Below are 6,033 nucleotides of genomic sequence, written 5' to 3' on the forward strand. Positions count from 1 at the left end.
CACCCTCCGTCCCTCCCCCTCCTTCCAACTGGTTGCTGGGCGATGTCACAAAGGGAGGGAATTCCAGCACTCTGATGTCACAAAGGGAGGGATTTCCAGACCGCTGATGTCAGAAAATGGGTGGGGGATTTCCAGGCCTGTGTGATGTCACAATCTCTCCCCTTGGGGATCCTCTCTCTTAGATGATGTCATCCTGCCCACACCTACTCCCCAACCCTCGAAAACCTTGGCCCATTAAAGCTCTCCGCTTAATCTTCTCTGCTCTAAGGAGAACAATCCCAGCTTCTCCAGTCTCTCCACATCACTGAAGTCCCTCATCCCTGGTACCATTCTGGTCAATCTCCCCCTTAACCTTCTCTGCTCTAAGGAGAACAATCCCAGCTTCTCCAGTCTCTCCACATCACTGAAGTCCCTCATCCCCGGTACCATTCTGGTCAATCTCCCCTTAACCTTCTCTGCTCTAAGGAGAACAATCCCAGCTTCTCCAGTCTCTCCACATCACTGAAGTCCCTCATCCCCTGGTACCATTCTGGTCAATCTCCCCCTTAACCTTCTCTGCTCTAAGGAGAACAACCCCAGCTTCTCCAGTCTCTCCACATCACTGAAGTCCCTCATCCCTGGTCCCATTCTGGTCAATCTCCCCTTAACCTTCTCTGCTCTAAGGAGAACAACCCCAGCTTCTCCAGTCTCTCCATATCACTGAAGTCCCTCATCCCCTGGTACCATTCTGGTCAATCTCCCCCTTAACCTTCTCTGCTCTAAGGAGAACAACCCCAGCTTCTCCAGTCTCTCCACATCACTGAAGTCCCTCATCCCTGGTCCCAGTCTGGTCAATCTCCCCTTAACCTTCTCTGCTCTAAGGAGAACAACCCCAGCTTCTCCAGTCTCTCCACATCACTGAAGTCCCTCATCCCTGGTCCCATTCTGGTCAACCTCCCCTTAACCTTCTCTGCTCTAAGGAGAACAACCCCAGCTTCTCCAGTCTCTCCACATCACTGAAGTCCCTCATCCCCTGGTCCCATTCTGGTCAACCTCCCCTTAACCTTCTCTGCTCTAAGGAGAACAACCCCAGCTTCTCCAGTCTCTCCACATCACTGAAGTCCCTCATCCCTGGTCCCATTCTGGTCAACCTCCCCTTAACCTTCTCTGCTCTAAGGAGAACAACCCCAGCTTCTCCACTCTCTCCACATCACTGAAGTCCCTCATCCCTGGAACCATTCTGGTCAATCTCCCCTTAACCTTCTCTGCTCTAAGGAGAACAACCCCAGCTTCTCCAGTCTCTCCACATCACTGAAGTCCCTCATCCCCTGGTCCCATTCTGGTCAACCTCCCCTTAACCTTCTCTGCTCTAAGGAGAACAACCCCAGCTTCTCCAGTCTCTCCACATCACTGAAGTCCCTCATCCCTGGTACCATTCTGGTCAATCTCCCCTTAACCTTCTCTGCTCCAAGGAGAACAACCCCAGCTTCTCCAGTCTCTCCACATCACTGAAGTCATCCCTGGTACCATTGCAGCCGATACTCTCTGGAGTTTAGAAGAATGAGAGGTGATCTCATTGAAACATACAAGATTCTGAGGGGGATTGACAGGGTAGACGCTGAGAGGCTGTTTCCCCCTGGGCTGGAGAATCTCGAACCAGGGGTCACAGTCTCAGGATAAGGGGTCGGCCATTGAGGACTGAGATGAGGAGGAATTTCTTCACTCAGAGGGCGGTGAATCTTTGGAATTCTCTGCCCCAGAGGGCTGTGGAGGCTCAGTCGTTGAGTATATTCAAGGCTGAGATCGATAGATTTTTGGACTCTCAGGGAATCGAGGGAAATGGGGATCGGGCGGGGAAGTGGCGTTGAGGTCGATGATCAGCCATGATCTTATTGTAATGGCGGAGCAGGCTTGAGGGGCTGAATGGCCCACTCCTGCTCCCAATTAAATCTCTTCTGCGCCCTCTCTAAAGCCTTCACATCCTTCCTAAAGTGCGGAGCCCAGAATTGGACACAATACTCCAGTTGAGGCCGAACCAGTGTTTTATAAAGGTTCATCATAACTTCCTTGCTTTTGTCCTCTATGGGCTGGATTTTTATTGAGGAGGCGGGTAGGAGGCGGGACTACAAATTTTGGGGTTTGTAGTCCCGCCTCCATCGAGTTGTGGCCAACCCACGCGATTTTCCCTTGACTGACCTTGTCGAGCCCGCCCAGCGGGCTCAGCAGGCCAATTAAGGGCCACCCGGCAACAGGTGACGTCACAGATTGACATTTCATCTGTCAAAACCTTTTGACAGATGAAATATCAGCATTTCACAGCTGTTTGAAGCTGTCAAACACTGACAATCTGTACACTAAGTTAATTCCTTCCTCTCAGGCTGATTTAGAGATCTCTCCAGAACAGAAAGCAGAGGCTGCAGATTTTGACAGCTCGCGGCCATTCTGCTTTCTGTGCCGGTGAGATGAGGGACTCCCGAGACCTGAGGGAAGGAAGGCTGTAAAGGTAAGTAAAACTTCTTTAAACACTTTACACACACCAAACACACTTACCTCTGTAGTGTATGTAACCTGTACCACCTTAAGAGGATACCTTAAGGTGATGGACTACTTTTTGATGGCTCCTGTACATTGTAGTACTGGTGGTGGCCACACCGGTATATAAACCCTGTGGAGCAAAGTGTATTCCAGTTCAGCCCTGACCCTCAGTTACTAAAGACCTGTTTAGGTATTTCTGTAGTCTGTGTCCAGTTATTCAGCATAACTACATTTGAAAGCACAGACTCAACAGTGGCGACGAGTCTGATCTTACCTAGCGGCAGTTGCATCAAAGGAAGCTTCGCCCTCTGAAACGGGCGTCGATCAAGGACATCCACCCTCAACATCCTGCTGGGCACTGCATAGCACGGGAGGCAATCGGGAACCCGGGTTGGTTTCTGGCCACGAAGTCAAACATCAGTGAACATCCCTTCGACGACAGCGGCGGGTAAGCCCGATCGAGCGGCACGGGGGGGGAAGTCGGCCGAGTTGTCAGTAAGAGAAGGGGAGGGAAACGACGAAAAGGGCGGAGAACACGACCGCAGCCGATGTCAGGGGCCGGACTGCAATCGGGGCAGAGACGCGCAGCAGCCAGAAAAGCGTTTATGTCCACAAGGACCGCGGGAGCGGCGGGGAACAAGAGCAGCAGCGTCGGGGAAAATAAAGGACCGCTGGGAGGCGAGAACGGCAACAGCGCAGTAATCGCCATTTTTAGTCGGCGGGGGAAGAAGACAAGCGCGGGAAAAGCCGCCAAGCGCGGGAAGCCGCCATTTTGAAAAATAAAATAAAATAATAATCATAATCCGAAGGAAAGGAAGCTCAACAAGGATGCCAAAAACGGGTAACATCACTGCTTTTGATAGCGATGTGGAAGATTGGGCCACTTATGTGGAACGCGTTGAAGTTTACTGTACAGCGAATGAGGTACCGGTGGATAAGAAAGCACTAACCCTATTAAACTCGATGGGTGCGAAGACGTACGGGTTATTAAGGAACCTTGTAACACCAGATAAACCGGTAGGAAAGAGTTTTGCGGATATTGTTACTATCCTGCAAGAGCATTTAAACCCCACGCCGCTGCTGATAGCGGAACGATTTAAATTCTACAAAAGAATTCAACTTAAAGAGGAAAGCAACGCTGAATTCTTAATCAAACTGCGCAAGTTATCAAAGTACTGTCAGTTCGGTACAGGACTAGCAGACGCACTGAGAGATAAGTTTGTGTGTGGGCTCCTAAGGGAAGGAACCCAGAAGCGACTGCTAGAGGAAAAGGATCTTACGCTGGACAAAGCTTTCAGCATTGCAGCATCGCACGAGGCAGCAGCACGAGGCACTGCAGAAATGCAGCAAAGGCCATTGGAATTCAGCACCAATGAAATGGCATTGGGCGCAGTAAAGTGCTATCGTTGTGGAAGGACAACGCATGACCAGAACCAGTGCTGGTTCAAAGATAAAGAATGCAGGCAATGTGGCAAATTTGGTCACATAGCGAGAGTATGCCGGTCAGGAAAGAAGACCAGCAGCAAAAAGTCGCCGCAGGAGAAGTACAAAAAAGTACACAAGGTGACAGAGAACAGTGGACTGGCATTCCTTACAAGCACTAACTGTAGATTCCTGTAAAGAGGACGACGTCAAACCTAAACGACTGTCCAAAATATTGGACGATGCTAAGAAGGTGTTCCAACAGGGACTGGGAACACTGAAAGGAATTACGGCAAATATCAAGGTTGAAGAACATGCAAACCCAAAATTTTTCAAAGCCAGACCAGTACCTTATGTGATACGACCTGCTGTGGAAGCAGAGCTGGAAGGGCTAGAACGTTCAGGAGTACTGTCAAAGGTGGACTGGAGCGAATGGGCCACACCCATTGTTCCCGTCATGAAGCGTTCGTTGAGCAACAAGCCGGGGGAACCGGGGAAGGTTCGCATCCGTGGAGATTTCAAGATCACTGTTAATCCGGTTCTTCACACGGTGCAATATCCGCTTCCGCGGATTGAAGATATCTTCGTTTCGCTGTCTGGCGGGAAACACTTCACCAAGATAGACCTGGCGCAGGCGTACCTACAGATGGAAGTTGATGAAGCGTCACGCCAGTATCTCACGATCAACACACATAAGGGCTTATATCGGTATAATAGACTGGTTTTTGGAGTGGCATCGGCTCCAGCGATTTGGCAAAGGGCCATGGAGCAGGTATTGCAGGGAATTCCAGGCACACAATGCTACCTGGACGACATTCTGATTACAGGAGATGATGATGAGGAGCACCTCGCGAATTTGGAGCAGGTGCTCACCAGATTGAAAGAATATGGACTCAGAGTTAATCGCCAGAAATGTGAGTTCTTTCAAAAGCGAATCTCGTACTGCGGCCACGTCATTGACCAGGAGGGGCTCCATAAGTCACCTGACAAGATCGAAGCTGTTGTGAAGGCTCCCGCTCCGGAAAATGTATCCCAGTTGAGGTCGTTCCTTGGGGTTGGTTAACTATTACCACAAGTTTCTTCCAAATTTATCCACGGTGCTACACCCGCTGAACACTCTTTTGCAAATGGGAGTACCATGGAAGTGGAGCGAGGACTGTAAGCGGGCTTTTCAAAAAAGCAAGGCACTGATCGCCTCTAAGGAAGTGTTGGCTCACTTTAACCCAACGCTGCCTATTCGCTTAGCTTGTGATGCTTCTCCATATGGTATCGGGGCAGTGCTCTCACATAAGTTGCCAAATGGCTTGGAAAGGCCAGTCGCGTTCGCATCCAGATCATTGACCTCCGCAGAGCGCAACTATGCTCAGATAGATAGGGAGGCTCTCAGCCTCGTGTGGGGAGTTAAGAAATTTAACCATTGCCTGCAAGGCCAAAAGTTTACGCTGCTGACAGATCACCAGCCGTTGGTTTCCATTTTTAACCCTAAGAAGGGTGTTCCGGTTATGACGGCGCAGAGGCTTCAGAGATGGCCCCTTTTCCTAGGGGCACATCAATATGATATCGAATTCAAGGGTACAAAGCAACATGGTAATGCTGATGGGCTGTCGCGCCTGCCACTACCTACAGCGGAAGAGGCACCGGCAGTTGACCCTGTCGAGATATTTCACTCGACCATCATCGAATGCTTACCAGTCACCAATGCGAGTATTGAGAGAGAGACCCGAAATGACCCGACACTGTCTCGGGTCTACGATTTGACAGTGAAGGGATGGCCAGCACATGGCGACCCACTGTTACCAGCATTCTCAGCCAGACGAGAACAGCTGTCCGTCTGTCAAGGAACATTGATGTATGGAACAAGGGTGATTATTCCTCCTAAATTAAGAGAGAGAGTTCTGAAGGAACTGCATGAAGGTCATCTGGGGGGAGTCAAGATGAAAAGCCTTGCTAGGGCTTATGTGTGGTGGCCAGGTATCGACAAACAAATAGAGGATCTGACTAAAAGCTGCTCAGGGTGCCAAAAAGTTCAAAATGCACCTCCAATTGCACCGCTGCATCCGTGGGAATGGCCGTCAACCCCATGGCAACGTGTGCATA

The sequence above is a fragment of the Somniosus microcephalus genome, unplaced genomic scaffold (genome assembly GCF_052327205.1).
Source record: "Somniosus microcephalus isolate GS21.2 unplaced genomic scaffold, FLI_Smic_1.0 unresolved_chr9, whole genome shotgun sequence".
In the NCBI taxonomy this organism is placed as follows: domain Eukaryota; kingdom Metazoa; phylum Chordata; class Chondrichthyes; order Squaliformes; family Somniosidae; genus Somniosus; species Somniosus microcephalus.